Source organism: Staurois parvus, unplaced genomic scaffold (assembly GCF_062004578.1).
Source record: "Staurois parvus isolate SC_StPar_1 unplaced genomic scaffold, SC_StPar_1.0 ptg000025l, whole genome shotgun sequence".
NCBI lineage: Eukaryota > Metazoa > Chordata > Amphibia > Anura > Ranidae > Staurois > Staurois parvus.
This window is the reverse complement of record NW_028317821.1, coordinates 16,863,257-16,883,215: the sequence shown is the minus strand read 5'-3', so window position 1 is coordinate 16,883,215 and position 19,959 is coordinate 16,863,257. Positions and strand designations below refer to the sequence as shown.

General features: G+C 40.4%; 1 protein-coding gene across 1 annotated transcript in view; it reads right to left on the bottom strand.

The window, feature by feature from the left end:
• NUAK1 (NUAK family kinase 1) overlaps positions 1 to 19,959 on the bottom strand; it is a 140,665-nt gene that overhangs the window by 81,119 nt on the left and 39,587 nt on the right. The window lies entirely within an intron of this gene.

The window sequence follows — 19,959 nt, the reverse complement described above, 5'->3', positions numbered from 1 at the left end:
GTTCTATGAATAATACATTTTGTCAGTATGCACCAATATTATAACTGTACAAAGACAATGGACTGGATGTCACTCCACTTCCCCAAACTCAACCTTTCCAAAACTGAGCTTCTAGTATTCCTCCCAGCCCGTGCCCACCCCCCCCCCCCCCCCCCGACTTCTCCATCAAGATCAACAACACTACCATCAGTCCCACCCCTCCCACCAGGGTACTAGGTGTAATCCTAGACCCCAATCTGTCCTTTCAGCCCCAGGTCCAATCACTGACAAACTCATGTAGACTTCACCTCCGCAACATCTCCAAGATACGACCGTTTCTAACCTCGGAAACCACTAAGCAACTCATTCATTCCCTTGTTATATCTCGCCTTGACTACTGTAACTCCCTCCTCATTGGCCTACCTCATCGCAGGCTATCCCCACTCCAGTCTATGAATGCTGCTGCCAGACTCATCCACCTTACTAACCGCTCTGTATCTGCCACTCCTCTCTGCCAATCCCTCCACTGGCTTTCAATTGCCCAGCGGATAAAATTCAAAACACTACACACTGACGTACAAAGCCGTTCATAACACTGCCCCTAACTACATCACCGACTTTGTCTCTAAATACCACCCAAACTGTACTCTCTGCTCCTTGCAAGACCTCCTACTCTCTAGCTCCCTTGTCTCCTTCTCCCATACTCGGCTCCAGGATTTCTCAAGGCTTCACCCATCCTCTGGAACTCCCTACCTCAAGCTATCAGGCTATCGCCTACCCTGCTCACTTTTAGGCGCACTCTGAAAACTCATCTCTTCAGGGAAGCCTACCCTGACCCCAGCTAACTACTGGAATCCCATACTCCCCCAACCACTCCATCCCCCACAGCTAATTACCTCTTGTACCACTATCCCCTCCCTCCTAGATTGTAAGCTCCAAGGAGCAGGGCCCTCTAATCCCTCTTGTATTGAACTGTATTGTTACTGTATTGTCTCCCTCCATAATGTAAAGCGCTGAGCAAACTGGCAGCGCTATACAAGTCCTGTATAATAATAATAATGTAGCCCTTTGCAACACAGAGGAACCCTTGAGATAACTTTCTGTCTTGGGGAACCCCTGCTAATAATTACTATATCTACAACACATGATACATTAGTGTGATGGTCATTACACTTATGGTAATTGGGAAGAAGTACCCCCCCCTACAGAGAGCTAAAAAGATCAATGGTGTCAGTGGGAACTTATCTGAGAGGCAGAAACTGCCCATTGCTCAAGGAACCCCTCGCAACTTCTGGAGGAACCCTAGGGTTCCATAGAACCCTTGTTAAGAAGCCCGGCAATAGAGGGCTATTTAAAGGTAAACATATATTACTCAAAACCTAATGCTGTGCACATCAGAATATATTAGACACATTGCAAAATGTGTGGGCTGTGTAGTAGTAATACATTATTGAACAGTAATTTGAATTATTGTGTGGTATACTATACAGCCCACACACAATTCTATGCTGCACCAAGTATTAAATGGCTTGTCCAGTTTTTTTAGACTTTCAACTCTGGCAGTAGCAGAAACACCATGACTAGTACATTGAACATTAATCCACTCTTAACAAAAATTAGTAGAAACTAAGGTAATATTTCCTAATTTTTAAATAAAGATACCTCAGTGATATTTATCCAGTCACAAAACCTTTATACAGGTACCCATACACGTGTGGATAACAAGTAGGCAAACTAGCAGCTGAAGAGGTCTACAGGCTGAGCTGGACATTTTGCCACTGGAACCTGTGACATGTCAAAAGTAGACCATGACCTCCAGCATTTCATATATCATGCATGTTCAAAGCACACGCTAAAATGTGCACAAACTAAAAGCAATTTAATATTTTTACATTATTCTTAAAGAATATACCTGACTGGGGTCCTTTTGCACAGTAAAATGGAGAGGTACCCATCTGACATAGCCCCTAGCAAAACACCTATTTTACCTTGCATTTTTGACATACTACAACCCCAATTCCAAAAAAGTTGGGACACTGTAAAATCTACATAAAACCAGAATGCAATGAAAATTGCAAATCTCACAAACCCATATTTTTTTGACAAAACAAATAGAAAACATATCAAAATGTTACCACTTGCCACCCGTCCAAAGGACATTTACTATGGGCGGGCTGCAGTTCCAGGATAAGTGACGTACTGGTATGTCACTCAGCATATGCAAACTAGTGCATTCATGACAGCTTACTTACTGTTGTGATTGGCCCACAGCTATCACGTCACCTGGCATCCTGTGCCATGTGATTAGCTGTAGCCAATCACAGCATCTCAATAGTAAGCAAGCTGTCATGAATACAATCCATACAACTCCCCCCCCCCAAAAAAAAAAAAAACACCTTGGGCTGTTTACTTTCCAAAAAGAAGTCATTTGGTGAGTATATGTACTGTTCTGGCATTTTAGGACCTCAAGAAAGAAGATAGGCCGTCAGTACATCAGGAGTGATCAGTTTTCAAATATATACCATAGTTTGTTGACCGGTGGTCAGAAACCAGTAGATCGTGGCCAGGGCTCGCTGACCCGCCATCCCAGAGCATCAAACAGAGTGCAATGCAGAGGGCCTAATTGTAAAGTTGGAGCTGTAGTATGGAGCAAGAGCCACATAAGCCGATGCCTCCTCTGTACTACTGGCTCCTGTCCCATGTGGAGTGATACTATCTACACTCCACCTCTGTCCCATGTGGAGTGATACTATCTACACTCCACCTCTTATCCTGGCTAGCGGTCTCCAGAGTGGTGCCAGCAGCAAGAAAGAAGACATCTTCAGGTCTGTGTGAAGCAATACACTGGGCATAATAAGACAGGGCTGCTTTCACAATGCTGCGCTGCAGTTTACCCACACCGCAGGTGCAGTGCAGTGTATGTGCAGCTTTGCTGCACTTAGCTATAGACTTCGATTATATCCTGCGGGTTTGGTGCACTTTCAGAAAGCGCACTAAAACTCCTGACAGCAGAAGTTTTGGTGCTCTTTCAGAAAGTGCACCACACCTGCAGGATATAATAGAAGTCTATGGCAAAGCGCAGCTAATCCAGGAAAGTCACAGAAGCATTGCGTGGCTCCGGAGGTGCATGTAAACCACAGCACATCAGTGTGAAAGCAGCCTTATAGGGGGCTGAGAACAGTAAGGGTTCATTTGCATTTGCAGTTTGGGGGGTGAAATAACCCCATAGTTAAGACATGTTTTTACCATCCCTGCCCTAACCACAACCCCTTTAGCTGCAGTGGCCAGGGGTGCAGACGTCGCAGCCACAGCAGGAGTTATACGCCCTGGCATGGTTGGTGGGTGTAGCACCTGCCAAGCATTACCTATTCAAGTGAATAAGGTTGTACTGCAAGTGCCCTGCAACCTTGTGCAGTACAGCAGACAAGGGGTTAAAGCAGGCAGCGTTGTGTTGCCTTACCACCTGGTTTAACCCCTCAGACCCCGCAGAAGCATGCAGTTGTGGGGCGCTTGCAGAGGGGCACCATTTACATGAATAGGTTGTGATTGGCAGGCAGTAGCACAGACCGAAAACAACAGGGGGATTAATTCCTGCTGTGACATGTGTACACGTGCTGCTGCTAAATGCAACTAAGGACTCACTCACAAATGCAGCAGGCACTGCTGCTCCTCTGAAAAGTGATTAGAGTGCGTTTGACAAGTGGTGAGGAGGTGATATTTTGCCTACTCTCCACCTGATTTAAACCAATGATTCCCATGCAATGCACGCGGTTGCGACATGGTAGTATGGCAATCAGAGGTTTAAATCAGGTGTGAGGAAGAGACAGTGGGTGACACTGTGCCCAGTGATCTTTGACTTCTCCCAGGTGGTTCAGGTAGATCTCCAGCTCTTTAAGGTTGCCTACCCTTGCTGTAGACTCTATAACTTTCACACATACTAAATAATATACACTGGTTTGGGTTATTTTTACCAAAGAAAAGTAGCAGAATACATTTTGGCCTAGACAGTAACTGAGGGGAACTCACTAAAACAGAGTCTGGCATAGTAGAAAAACCCTGACAGTACGGATTCTTCCCTGCTTAATTTAAAAAAAAAAAAAAAAACACAGTTGGCTGGGCATACAGTTTATGCAAGATTTTAGCGACTGGGTTTACATATACTTGAAAATGTAAAATGATTTCTGTCAGCGCTTGGACAGCTATTGTGTGCATTAAGCCCTGGGTGTAAATGTTCACAAGTGTTTAATCTAAGAGGTAAAGGATCCCTGGCATATATGGTGTCCGTCAAAAATGATTGTTGAAAATAAAGGTGATATGAGGTAAGAGTCCATGCTTTGACGTCACCAAGATAACAGGCAAATATTTGGTCTGTCAAAACTGAACTCGAGACCTTTTCGTAATTTATTTTCCAAGTTGTCTAGTTTGCACTTCACATTTCTTTGACAACATCTGGTGACAATCAGACTCCCTCCCATTGACAGCGCTGGCAGCTGAAACATCCCTGAGATTTCTTTTCAATACTAGCACTTTAAAGTTAACAGGGAAGTGAAAATTCTCACTGTTAGGCGTTGCAAAGTTTCTATGGAACAATAAGGTGGAAAAATAATCCATTAAACAAGTCTGATACACACATGCATATTTGCCTTCAATATTTATTCTCCTGGGCAGCAGACTACAGTACAATAAAACAAATGCAAAAAACTGTTTTGTCATGGCTAGCGACTTAGTAAATAAATAACAAAATATATCAAAATGAACAAACATACTTCTATGTGTGCTTGGAGACCTCTAAAGTTATTGTATTTAGATTTTATAGCAAACTACTTGGCACAAAGCCACTCTCTCAGCTTTGACCAAGATATTGGAGCACAGACAGACAGACTACATCTATCACACCACTATTTTACCATCAGTTTTTAGTTTTAAAACCATTAGGATTTTTTTGGTAATTCTGCTTTTCAATTATACATCTGATTTCAGCAAAGACTGTACACAACTGAAACCTATTACGACATCTTATGAAAAGGCAATGAAATACAAGTAGCAAGGTCTTAAAATCAGCATTTTAACCACTGGAGGTGGTCCGCTCCAATTCTGACATTTCTGTCATACATGTAAAAATCGGTATTGGAGAATAAAATGTATTTTGTTGCAATTTTTTATGTGATACGTTATTTGTGCAGTGGTTTATCAAACACAAACTTTTTGGGAAAAAATAAATTTTAATGTATTTTAGTGCAAACACAATGCTCAATTTTTTGGTAAAAAAAACAAAAAAAATGGCACGTTTTAAAATTGCGTACGCCAGTGGAACAGCGATAAACTATGTTACCTAAAAATCTTCATAGGGTATGCTTACAGTCTACAAGTTTAGAGTTACACAGGAGGTCTGGAGCTAGAATTTTTGCCATCACTCTGATGTTCCCATCACATTTGTGGTGTGATCACCATTTACATATGTGTGAGGGACCTAAGTGCATGTTCACATCTTTTATTTTTTTGTCTTAATTTGAAGCTGTACATTTCATTTTTTTTAATGAAACTTTATTGCTATCACAAGGGATAAACAACATCCCTTGTGATAGCATGGGCTGTTAGAGGTTCTCTTTATGGAAAGATCTGGGGTCTATTAGAACCCCTGGTCTCTCCTCTGCCCTGCAAAGCATTGATTAAACCAAGAGTCAACAGACAGAAACCAGAAGTGACAAAATCCTCATTGCATCCATTTTCTGACATCACAGAGGGGAGGCTGGTACCTGATATACCTTCCTCCTCTTCCAGTGTTTCAGAGATCTTGGCAGGTGGCGGCTGGAGGGGGCCTTCTGCTGCCTGAAAAAATGATCCAGCAGTTCTTTGGCTGCTCAAATCACTTCTACTTTGTAGGAAATCAGCTGCTCTAAAAAATATCACCCTTCCCGTCTGAGGACGTATTATACGTTTGGCGGACAAGAAGCAGTTAAAGAGTTTTAGTTACATGTATTATGTTTATGTGCTAAGAAAACATAAAATTGACCTAAGCTCAAAATTAAAGAATATGGCAACCCAATATGTCATATTCCTGATATGTGCCTGCTATACTATGTACTTGTATGAAAAAGTATCTTGCTCTTTTTGTATTGCTTCCTTTGTGTGAAATCCCTAGTGTTCCTGCCAGTTCCTTGTGTTCCTTTTAAAAACTGACCACACTAGGTATGATAGCACAGTGTGGTCAGTTTTCTAGCTGTGTTGGAACTCAGCCTGCTCTTTTTCAATGATCAGACTTCTGCTGACATGCTCACCCCCCTCCGCACAGCCGTTCACTGGGAAGATCAATGTCCTGCTACTTCTTCTCCCCCAGCTCTCTGAATTCTTTATGCAGCTGAATAGAGGGAATATGATCACCTATATATATATTAAAAAAAAAAAACACACACACACAACAAAAAGGAGGAAAAAAAAGATTTATAGTATTTTTTTAAATACCTATATACAAATGGTTTGCATTTCATTTAGATTTTAAACTGAATGGGTTGTTTTACAAGGTGAGGGTTTACATATACAGGTGCATCGCAATAAAACTAGAATATGCACAAAAAGTAAATTTCAGTAATTCAATTCAAAAAGTGAAACTCATATGTTATATAGATTCATTATACACCAAGTGATATAGTTCAAGCATTTCATTCTTTTAATTTTGATGATTACTAATTATAATGGCTTACAGCTAGTGAAAACCCAAAATTCAATAACTCAGAAAATTACAATATTACATAAGACCAATAAAAAAAAAAAAAAAAAACAGAAATGTTGACTTAAAAAGTATGTCCATGTACAGTACAGTATGCACTCAATACTTGGTGTGGGATTTTTTTGCATGAATTACTGCATCAATGCAGAGTGGCATGGAGGCGATCAGCCTGTGCCACTGCTGAAGTGTTATGGAAGCCCAGGTTGCTTTGATAGCGGCCTTCAGCTCATCTGCATAGTGGAGTCTGGTGTCTCTCATCTGCCTCTTCACAATACCCCACAGATTCTCTATGGGGTTTAGGTCAAGCAAGTTTGTTGACCAATCAAGCACAGTGATGCCATGATCATTAAACCAGGTATTGGCACTTTTAGCAGTGTGGGCAGGTGCCAAGTCATGTTGGAAAATGAAATCAGCATTTCCATAAAAGCTGGTCAGCAGAGGGAACCATGAAGTGCTCTAGAATTTCCTGGTAGATGGCTGCGCTGACTTTGGACCAACACCAGCAGATGACATGGCTCCCTTAAATCATCACTGACTGTTGAAACTTCACACTAGACCTCATGCAACTTGGATTATGTACCTCTCCACTCTTCCTCCAGACTCTAAATTTTGCATTTCCTTTGGAAATCAAGATCACACTTTAATCCAAAAAGAGAACTTTGGACCACTGAGCTACGGTCCAGTCCTTTTTCTCCTTAGCTCAGGTAAGACGCTTCTGACATTGTCTCTGGTTCAGGAGTGGCTTGGCACAAGGAATGCGACAGTTGTAGCTCATGTCCTGGATATGTCTGTGTGTGGTGGCTCTTGAAGCACTGACACCAGGAGTAATCCACTCCTTGTGAATCTCCAAATTCTCAAATTCTTGAACAGCCTTTGCTTTACAATCATCTCAAGGCTGTTATCCCTGTTGCTTCTGCACCTTTTTCCACCACACTTTTTTCCTTCCACTCAACTTTCCATTAATATGCTTGGATACAGCACTCTGTGAACAGCCAAGTTCTTTAGCAATGATCTTTGGTGACTTACCCTCCTTGTGGATGGTGTCAATGACTGTCCTCTGGATAACTGTCAAGTCAGAAGTCTCCCCACATGGTTGTGTTAATGACTGAACCAGACAGAGACCATTTAAAAGGCTCAGGAAACTTTTACAGCTGTTTTGAGTTAATAAGCTGATTAGAGTGTGACACCATGAGTCGACAATATTGAACTATTTCACAATATTCTAATTTTCTGAGATAATGAATTTTGGGGTTTCACTAGCTATAAGCCTTAATCAAATGCTTGAACTACACTGCACAAAAAATTAAAGGAACATTTTGAAAACACATCAGATCTCAATGGGGAAAATATCATGCTGGATATCTATACTGATATGGACTGGGTAATGTGATAGGAACGTAAGGATGCCCCATCGTTTGATGGAAATGAAAATTATCAACCTACAGAGGACTGAATTCAAAGACACCCCCGAAATCAAAGTGAAAAAATGATGCAGCAGAATAGTCCATTTTGCTAAAAAGTTCATTGCAGCAACTCAAAATGGAACTCAGTAGTTTGTATGCCCCCCACGTGCTTGTATGCATGCCTGACAATGTTGGGGCATGCTTCTAATGAGACGATGGTGTCCTGGGGTATTTCCTCCCAGATCTGGACCAGGGTATCACTGAGCTCCTGGACAGTATGAGGTGCAACCTGGCAGCATCAGATGAACTGAAACATGATATCCCAGAGGTGTTCTATTGGATTTAGGTCAGGGGGCCATTCAATGTTATCAATTCCTTCATCCTCCAGGAACTGCCTGCATACTCTCACCACAAGGCCGGGCATTGTAGTGCACCAGAAGGAACCCAGCACCAGTGTAGGGTCTGACAATGGGTCCAAGGATTTCATCCCAATACCTAATGGCAGTCAGGGTGTCATTATCTAGCCTGTAGAGGTCTATGCGTCCCTCCAAGGATATGCCTCCCCAGATCATCTGACCCACCACCAAACGGTCATGCTGAACGCTGTTACAGGCAGCATAACATTCTCCACGGCTGCTCCAGACCCTTTCACGTCTGTTACATGTGCTCAGGGCGAACCTGCTCTCATCTATGAAAAGCACAGGGTGCCAGTGGCGGACCTGCCAATTCTGGTGTTCAATGGCAAATGCCAATTGAACACTATGGTGCTGGGCAGTGAGCACAGGGCCACTAGAGGACATCGGGCCCTCATGCCACCCTCATGAAGCCTGTTTCTGAATGTTTGGTCAGAGACATTCATACCAGTGGCCTGATGGCAGTCATTTTGTAGGGCTCTGGCAGTGCTCATCCTGTTCCTCCTTGCACAAAAGGAGCAGATATCGGTCCTGCTGATGGATTAAGGTACTTCTCTGGCCCTGTACAGCTCTCCTAGAGTAACTGCTTGTCTCCTGGAATCTCTTCCATGTTCTTCAGATTGTGTTGGGAGACACAGCAAACCTTCTGGCAATGGCATGTATTGATGTGCCATCCAGGAGTTGGACTGCCTGTGCAACCCTTGTAGCGTTCAGGTATCGCCTCATGCTACCAGTAGTGACAATGACCCTAGCCAAATACAAAACTAGTGAAAATCACTCAAAAGATGAGTAGGGAAAAAAATGTCAATGATCTCCACCTGTAATACCATTCCTGTTTTGTGAGTCGTCTCATTGTTGCCCATCTAGTTCACCTGCTAATTTCATTAACACCAAAGCTTGACTTGATGCTATACTCTGATTAAAAAGTGTTCCTTTAATTTTTTGTGCTGTATATCACTCTGTGTGTAATGAATCTATATAATATATGAGTTTCACTTTTTGAATTGGTATACTGAAATAACATTTGAGATGCACCTTTACTTTAAGGGGACATTGCAGAGCATGCCAAATTGTGAATGAAAATTTTCTGTCACCCATGATTACATAGATCTCTACGCACTTTCATTCTGGATCACAGAACCTAAACCTAGCACTGGGCCACAGTTATTACCTTTTGTATCACTTCCCCTCCCTTCTAGTACAATCTCAAGTTCTCATTTTTCTTTTTGAATTGTAACTGCTGTCTCCTTTTAGTTGTGCTGTGAAAACCAAATGGTAGATGGTACTCAATAATTCCTGTATGAGAATTAGAAGGATATAAAACTACAGAAGGTCTGTTTGTTAAAGTCAGAATGCAATTCATTCACTGCCTGCCAAAGTGCATTGTCCCTGCAGTTTTATGGCATGTGACCTGAGTTGAGATGCACCTGAGAACCTTCCTAGTAAAAGGTAATTTTCTATAGATTTTAAAGCACCCAGACCTCACTTCCGTATATTATTTACAGTGGACTTTTAGATTAGATTTACATTTGGACCACAAAGTCTCAGAGATAGGAGGGACCTGTAACAGCTGCACGGAGTCAATCTTTGAGACTGTTGTAGTACCCTGCAAACCATGAGTTAATATAGAACAGTAGTAAAAAGGAGGAAAATATACCAATTATAATGCAGCGAGATCACAAGATCACCCTTATAAGAAAGCTCTTGGCTATATTCTTATCTTAACCAGAAAGAAATAAGACCAAAGACCTTTAAACATCCTGCTATCCCAATTGAAACATCTCCTCCTTTCAGGAAACCAGTAAACCTAGAAAACACATCTGTCAGGAACTAAAAACATGATACCAAGCCAGTACATCTAGGTAAGCACAATTTTGAATATTTTAATTTTTAATTTCCATTTGGTTAGTTCTGATGTTACACTCTAGTAGATGTAAAGGTGATAGCAATGGTCAGTTTTGCAAATTATACATGTATGATATCACAAATCATCACTGCTACAGCTGTCTGGCATTTGATCTTGCAAAGATAGCATCAGAATATTTAGAGTAGTCAATGTTAGGTCAAAATAAATTTTGATAGGTAGACTTCAATTGCTGTGCAAAGGTCATCCCCATGGAGATGCTACCAGGGGGATGTTGAAAAATTCTAATTAAGAAGCCATAAATAGCTGGAATGTTTTGGATCAGTGAGGGGCAATAAAAACCAATAAAACCAAGAAAGAAAATTATGGTGTAGTGTATCGGTCATCCTCTGCTAGGCTTTGCTGATATAAAAGTAGTCTGCAATAAGATTTTTGTTTCTATATTTGTTTACTAGTGTCAATACTAGAATGTTTTCCAAAGCAAATGGTATTGTTACCAAACCTGCAGCTGTACGAACATGCAGGCTTGGGCATGAACACAGAAGCTGAACAAAGATTGCACAGCCATTAATAATTATAACATAGGCTAGTGCCAGCACTTTAACCATTTTAAAATACACTGTCCATGTAACAATCATCTAAACTAAACCACCATGCTTCTTTACCCCCGGTTCATTTGAATGGACTCCAGTGCCCTGTGACAAGCAGGAAAGAAGTCCCTGCACTTCTTCAGAAAACACAGCCCACACGGTAACCTCGGTTCCATATTACAGTCGCGTTTTCCAGTGCGGGCGGTATACCATTAGAACTAATGGCAACCGCCTGCAGGTCCACATTTCTCTGTGCGGGTGGTGCGGCTGCACGGATTTTCTTGCGGATCCACGGCGGCACCACTCGCACAGATGTAAACCTAGGGTCAACGTCTTTATTACTTTTGCATTCAATGATGGGACTGATCCTATAAACAAAAACTGGGCTCTACCTATTGCTACTAAGGTGAAAAAGCCAAGGCACCAAATGAAAAGGCTTAATTCAACAGAAAAATCTACAGTTCACGCATAAAAACAATCACAAAAAAGACCATAAAATGGTCTTCTAAAGTCAGATCACATTATTTGGCTTTCCAGCCTCCAATTTCAAAAGATACAGACTAGAAGGGATCAGGGATCACTGCACATACTCTTCCTGGTAGCATGCTGCCATGCAACAGTGTGGGGGTGGACGACTCTGAAAAACACTCAGTAGGCAGGACACTGAAGTACTATGCTGTTAATCAGCCTCCATGAACTGCGGGTAAAAGTGTAGGTAAACTCTGCTTTGTCAATTTTACATACAGGTAAGCCAATAATAAAGCTTACCCGTAGGTAAAATGAATATCTCCTAAATGTGCACCGTTTAGAACAGGGGTGTTAAACTCCATTTCATCACGGGCCATATAAGCATTATATACAGTCAGGTCCATAAATATTGGGACATCGACACAATTCTAACATTTTTGGCTCTATACACCACCACAATGGATTTGAAATGAAACGAACAAGATGTGCTTTAACTGCAGACTGTCAGCTTTAATTTGAGGGTATTTACATCCAAATCAGGTGAACTAGTGTGGAAAAAAGACACATCAATTATTACGTCACTTTCTGTTGAATATCCAACTTGCATATTAGAGACTTCAAGGCGCTTTTTATCCACGTCACAAATGGATGCTTATCAGTCACTGTTAACACCAGTGGGTGTCCATGAACAAATGTTTGTGTTTAAGGAACCATTTTGGTATAAAAGAACTGTTTGAATCTGTGCTGCATCATGTTCCTACAAATGTGGCCCGCAGCGTCTGACACTTTAGCAATACAGTGGTGTTTAATTTTAGCTGTTCTCCTCAGCAGGAACCCCTTCCCAGAAGAGGAAAAACCAACAAACACAAACTAACTGCAGATGATCATTTTTAAAGGACAAAAGTCATATTTAGAGCCCACGTTAACTGAATTTCAAATATTTACAACCCATACCTTTCCACCCTTACAGAGTTCTTCCATCTTTGATTACATTAGTGGGTTCCAGAATTTCCTGGACAGGTAAGCAGAGATCCGATGTATGCTCACCACTGCCACCAACTTGGAAGTACACGCTTACCCTTCTACCCCTATAGTACCAAAGTGAGGAAAAAGAGAATGGTAAGGGCATAGATAAATAATGTGCATTAGCTACTGTGACCTATAAGCTAAGATAGCAAGCAGCAACAATTACTTTCAACAGATCTAGCAGAAATAGCTTCCAGCTAATCTCAGGAGGGGGCAGAGCAATCCTTCTTGAGTGAATACCATGCTATCACACTGTAGAATGTTGCTTCTCCTACTACCAGCACAGCCATAAATTCAGGTGTAAAACTAAATTCTCACAAGTATGCAGCAACTTTGATTACTTTTGCAGCTATATGAAATTTGATCTTGACAATAACAGAAAACGGGCTTATTCTCTTACAGCTCCGTTTCTTTCTTTACTGTAGTGAACCAAGCTGCAAAGGCACTCTTACTTTCAATAGAAAATATAAGCGCGTGCTTGGCTTTTGTGTTGAATTCCGTACTGTGTGCCAACTCCAAAGTGGGCTTCAAAGCCATTAGAGCATTTTAATGAGAGATGCTGGGCAGACGTAGGGAGGAGATGAACTAGAGACTTCAACAAAAGATGTTCCAAGTCAGAATGGGCTGCTTGTGGCAGAACATCATAAGACAGATCCTTTAAACATTGTCATACATTTGACCACATCCCAGCTAAATTGAAGATGAGATTTCCTCTCTATATTCATACATACCAAACGCTAGCCAGATGTTAGCTGCACACATTTAGTCAAAGAAAACAATACTTTCTTTCCACATATAATAAAAACACTAATAATCCATGAACTCATTCTGCTCTTCTGAAAGATTTTTAACATTTGACTGCAATTTCCTCACATATGCCCCATCTGCTAAAAGATAAAACATCTAGCATAAACGAAAAGGCATTTCTTGATTTATAATGTCTTTAGGTTTTACAACCTTTTACAGCATGTCAAGTCGTAAAGTATCTGATCTCCCAATCCTGACAACTCCAAAAAGGTTTGGCTTGTCTTTTTTTCAGGAACAGGAAAACACTCTATATAATGTGATGTGGGGAGGGTTGTGATATGATAAGCTAGAACACTTTTTTCCAACATACACAGCTATGAATGCAAAGTACAACTGATTACTAATCAATAATTCCAGTCATGAAACCCGTGGTTCACTTTGTGCTCATAAATTGATATTAACCTTTCAATGTTCTAAGATGGTGAGAAGATCATTTATCAAGATTTGAGTGACTTGGAGGAAATATGATCCTTTAGAGTTCAGAGTTAAAAGTAACATCTGTCATGGTCGGGACATATGGATACCCCCTAGAAGATCCCATTGGAACTGTTACAGACAATCCAAATAAGAAGAGAATTTGAGTTAACCCAGCACATAATGGAGTGATTACATCTTTCATTTGGTCTAGAAACTCCAAATGGAACTAATCAAGATGTCTCTGCATCATTATGTACAAATATATTAGGCAAGTAATGTCCAGGTCTGAGGTTACATAACAGCAGTAATAAGAGGAATTGTTCATATCTACGGTTATATATTTATGTGTTATGTCACTGTTGACTTTTGTCTACATATCCACTGTTACCAATAGGATTTATCAAAAAATATGTTAACCCTAACAAGAAATTTCACTTATTTGTTGTCCTTTTGTCAGTTAAATATACAAGCACATACAATTTGTTATACTTGTTTAGGAAGTGTAAAAAATACCCAGATTATTTCTGAGTGTTTTCTGGCACTGTTCTCTAGCACTGTTATCAGCCCTGACCAAGTTACTTCTGAACTACAAAGTCCCCCTCTAACCCAATGTTATGGAGATGAGAAAAGAGGGCCCTCAGCAGTTCTAACATACTTCCTATCCTGACAACTGTGCTTTTTAATATATTTAGTACAGCAAGTTAGCAGTGTCACCCTGGGATAGGAAGTGTGTTATTCGCAGGATCAATAGGTGAAAATGAATGGAAAAAGCCTACAAAAACATGCCTGTGATGTGTATGAACTGTACAGATTACATGTATATATGTGCTATTTCTGCACAGCATTTTTAGCTTTTATTTGATATGAATTTCACATCCGCAAAAACGATCTGATGTTGGAACATCATTCTTTTGCTAAAAATGTAAACCAACATTTTTCTTGCAGGGTTGAGCAGAGATGCATAAAAGATAGCACTCTTACAAGTGACTTTCAGAAAATGTCAACATAGCCAACAGCTACACTTATCCCATAGACATCCCAATCATCACCTGATCCTGCTAAAACTAATGTTACTGGGCGATTTAACAGTGTCTATGGATACTTCAACATGGTTTTAACTGCAAGTGCAGAAGTTTGATTTTTTTTTCATAAAAGAGAGCAGAGTGTGGAATAGGATAATAAAAACTCAGATACTGTACTAAAAACTCAGTTCTGAGAAGCAAGTTGACAGTATTTACATGGTAATAATGGACTTCAATACAGGATAGCAAGCTAAAGAGAAACAAGACAAATCACTGAAATTTTAAAATAATGTCTCAGTAAAATGCAAACTATTTTTACTGTCATTATACATGAATGTTTTTGATGAAGCTAAACAAATTCTATTTTTAACAAACATTAGATTGCTAGGAAAAAAAGACACATTCAGTATTGTGGGAATTTGTAGTTAGCTATACCTGTCATGTAGTTCTGACAAAGAACACAGTAGGTTCCTTTTACCCAACAGAGTTAGGAGTGTCTTCTGTACTGAGTTATGGACACTGTTCTTAGTAGTAGGCTACCTATAAATGGTAACTGCATATTGACTTGACAAAAAAAAGGTGCACCTAATTTTGATCTACAGCGTTATTAACACACACACAAAAATCAGGTTATATTACACAATCTCAAAAATAAAATTACCAGCATACTAATGACTATACTCACTATATCATCACACCTATTATAAACAACTTAGACAAATTGTGTTGCGCTGCCATATCATAGATTACATAAAACAAATAATTCATACACCTGCATAACAAATATGCCATGAATAACATAACATGAAATTCATAAAGTGCATAAATAATTTAAAAATTCCCATTTGATTAAGTTCAACCAAAACAAAATCTAAATGAGTAAAGTACTATACCAAAAAGTACAAATAAAGTGTGATTAAAGACCAAGATGACCCAAGTGATCCTGGAAGCTCTTCACCACAGTGGATAACACCAATTAAAAGCAACTTACTAGACCATTTGACTTCAGATTAAAAGGAGGTACAGCTGCACTTTAGGGAGAAATCCCTCAATGGATAGGTTATCGCCTCCTATCCTGCTCAGGGCTTGGTGTGGGAATGGTTGGATAAGTGGAAATAAGAACTCCAGCCAGATGGATGAATGCACAGTGTGCCTCGCCAACTCCGTCACTGCATATCATCTACACTGCCATCCACAGCCGTTTTTACCCTCATCTAGTCATATCAGAACACATGTAAAAAAGGAAGATCTATCTTGGTGCAGTAAAAAAAAAAAAATTCATATAAAACAAGGTACTACTACTCACAAAGACGATGGTAAACAGCATATTATGTAAATCATATCCAGTACCCCACCCAGCGGGTGTAGTGACATCACCACTGTAGCTCTACCCGATGCATTTCGTCCAGAGAGACGTCCTCGCTGTGGCAATTTTGCTTGCCATATCGGACATGCTACAGAGCAGCAGCAAGAACTTCAGGCTCCACCATAGCACCACATAGTTACATAGTTGATAAGGTTGAATAAAGACACTAGTCCATCCATTTCAACCTGTGTGAGTGCGTATGTATGTGTGTATTATGTCTCTACCACTTTGCATCTCTGTAAATATAGTGTTCGCTAAGACCTCCATCTAATTTGTTTTATAATTATCAACACTTCCCACTGACACTACGAATTGTGGAAGGAAGTTCCACATCCTTACTGCTCTAAAGAACCCCCTACGCAGTCTAAGATTTAACAGCTTAACTTCATTGAGTAGCCACATGTCTTCTTAAGCAACCCGAGACTGAATAGTATTCTATTCTGAATAGTAGTCACCTTTTAGATATCTGTACATTGCGATCATATCTCCTCTAAAGAGTATCTTCTCCAGGGAAAATAGAATTGGTGTAGCCATTCCTCATAATGGTGATTCTACAGTCCCCTTATTAGCTTTGTTGCCCTTCTATGGACTCTCTCCAGTTCCAGCACATCCATCCTGAGCACTGCTGACCAGAACTGGATGGCATATTCAAGAACTGAGTCCCAGAATCGAACCTTGAGGTATCCCACATAAAACTTCAGACCATTCAGAAGATACACTATTACCACCCTTTGGCATGCTCTTGTAACCAGTTTTCTATCCAGATACATACACAATCTTCAATGCCAACAGACCTCAATTTGTAAATTAAGCATTTATGGGGTACCATATCAAATGTTTTGGAGAAATATAAATACGCTATATCCACAGGTCTTCCTCTATCCAGATTACAGCTCACTTTCTCATAATATGTTAACAGGTTAATATAGCAAGAACAATACTTAACTGGGTGCCTCTAAAGATAAGGAAAAAAAAGAATTAAAAAAAAAAAAAAAGACAATGTCCACGGTTGAGTTCCTTATAGTGTAGTGGTTTAGCAGATAATTGGGTGTAATATAGAAAGAGAAGGCCAAATGCAATGGTGTACTCACATCTGTGAAGCTGCTGAGCTCCCTACTGTGGGAGCAGACAACTTGAAGTGAAAGCCTACAGGGAATATGACTGTCCCTGCGCAGACAAAGGTAGCACTTGATGCTTGGTGGGGTGATCTGGATGATCCCACGCTTTGCGGTCTGAATGTTCACAGTAAGAGGTCTTTGAGCGCCAAAAAAATGGGAAAGTGGTGTCAGCAGACGCACCCGAATGTGAAGGAGAAGCTGAGAAGTGGATTCTTCATTGATTTGATATTTATTGCTCACAGAATAGTATAAAACACTATTCTGTAAGCAATAAATATCAAATCAATGAAGAATCCACTTTGCAGCTTCTCCTTCACATTCCGGTACCTTTGCTGACACCACTTTCCCATTTTTGGGGCTCAAAGACCTCTTAGTAAGAATGAGCTTTCATAAATGCTTACTACTAATGATAATAATATTTTCATCAGCAAATTCTTGGATATAGTCCAATAGATTACGTGTTATGGACAAGCTGACATACATGTACAGGTATGTATCTTGGCCCTTTTTTGAAAATTGGTACTACGTTAGCCATTCAACAATCAGCTGGTACAATTCCAGTCAGGAAGCTGTACTTAAAGCAATGACCTGGCTAAATTCTTTGAGAACTCTCGGATGTAAGCCATCTGGTTCTGGCGATTTATTCACATTAAGTTTTAAAGCCACAAGGGTACAATCCTTGCAGTGCATCTAACAATACCATCTTGTCTACTATACTCCTTTTTTATAGTAAAAACTGAGGAGGAGAATTTATTTAGCACTGTTTCCTTCTCCCTCTCCCTTAACCAGCTTCCCCTGATTATCTTTTAAGGGGCCAATATGTTCTGACTTTGCCTTTTTACTATTAGTACATTTTTTTTTAAATGTGGGGATTCTTTTTACTCTACTCTACTATGTGTCTCTCATGGTCTATTTTTACTGATTGCGCTTTTACAATTCTTATTGCATTCTTTGAAGTGTTGGAATGCTGTCGATGTCCCCTCAGTCTTATATTTTTTAAAGGACTTTTTTTTCCCCTTTTATATGCCTTTTTATGCTTAAATTTAGCCACTCAGGTTTTACAAAGTTGTTTTATATTTGATGCTCATTGGAATACACTGGTAAAGCTATTAATTAATATGTTCCTAATGCACACCCACTTTTCCTTCATGTTTTGTTTCTAGAATATTTTCCCATTTAGTTCATAAAACTCAAAATATTTAGTGCCGCGCTTCCACCCTAAATAGAACAAAAAACACTTATGCTCCACACATCAAGTAGTATCTGCTTTGCACAATATCACATTCAATAATACAATGAAAAAAATACACGTAACAGATTAAAAAATAAAAAAATTAAAGTCTCATCAGCCAAAAAAGTCCCTTTGTATGCTTCTCCAATGTGTATAAAATATGCGTTTGAATATTCTCTTCAAAACTCTTAGTGTCTTCTATAACACACTTGTGTTATACCTCCACCAACCACCAGATGTACTCTCACCAGGAGTTTTTGACCTCACATGTAATGTTAGGTCAAAAAGTGCTTCTGTTTAATTTGACTTTATACTTTAGATTTTTACGCCCCTTGAGGGCTAAGGAGTGATGTGAATGTACAATATATATGTAAAGCACTGCGTAAATTGATGGCGTTATAGAAGTACCTGTAATAAATAATAATAAATAGTGTAGCCTCCTCGTATTTCCTTCTGAGTGAAGATCAACACCATCACTTATATATAGATCCTTACTCCTCCGCTCAGCTTGGCGCTCTGGATAGAGATTAGAGATGGTGGTGCCGGGGCTCTCCTTAAAGTGCGGGCCTCAGTCGCACAGCGAGTCTCTCCCAGCAACAGCAGCTTGTTCTTGCGAGTCCGGGCTAATCATCCTTGGCAATCCCTGGCAATAGGAGCCACATTCCCCCAGTGACCCGGGTCTTGGCTTGTCCCTCGGGTGGTGAGGTTAGGTTGTGTTTGTGTTCTGTATGTGTGTGTGCACCATGGACTAAGCCCAGCACTGATACCGACAATAGAGAGGAAGCGGACAAGAGGGGGTGCACACACTGCTCAGCGACCCCCTCCCAGGCTGCACTGTCTCTTATCTTTTGTTTATAGTTGTGGCATCCACCAACTGATACTGTACATTAAATTGTCCCAAGGAATTATGAGATTTAAATGAGTGAGCAGTTCCGTCTACCTAGTCAATATCTGGGTAACTGAATTCTCTTATGATAAAATCACATTGCCTTGCTTCGCTGCCATTTGTAGCAGTGAAAGGAGGTCGATCTCCTCTTTATTCTTCAGGTATGGGGGCCTGTAAGATACACCCACTATTGATTTCCCTTTTGTTTCTTCCTTTTAAAACTCCAGCCAAAAGGATTCCACCTTCTCTGTTTCTCCATCAGCAATCTCATTCCTCACATTCACCAGCACATTACTCTTAACCTACATGCACACTCCTCCCCTCTCTTCTACCTACCCTGTCCCTTCAATAAAGGGAATATCCCTGTACAGTCGCAAGCCAGTCATGTGAGCGGTCAAAGCAGGTCTCTCTGATACTCCCACAAAGTCAAACTCCTTCTCATGTATTAGTATTTCCAGTTCTTCCAGGTTATTGACCACACTCTCAGCATATGTGAACATGCCTTTTAATTTTGTACCTGCGCATATTGTTTGTTCTGAGGATGCAGTAGGATTCTGCCAGCCTACATGTATTTGTCTTAGGTACTCCAATTTCACTACGAATACTGACCACAGTAGCAACTTCTCCCCTTCGCTCGCTGTC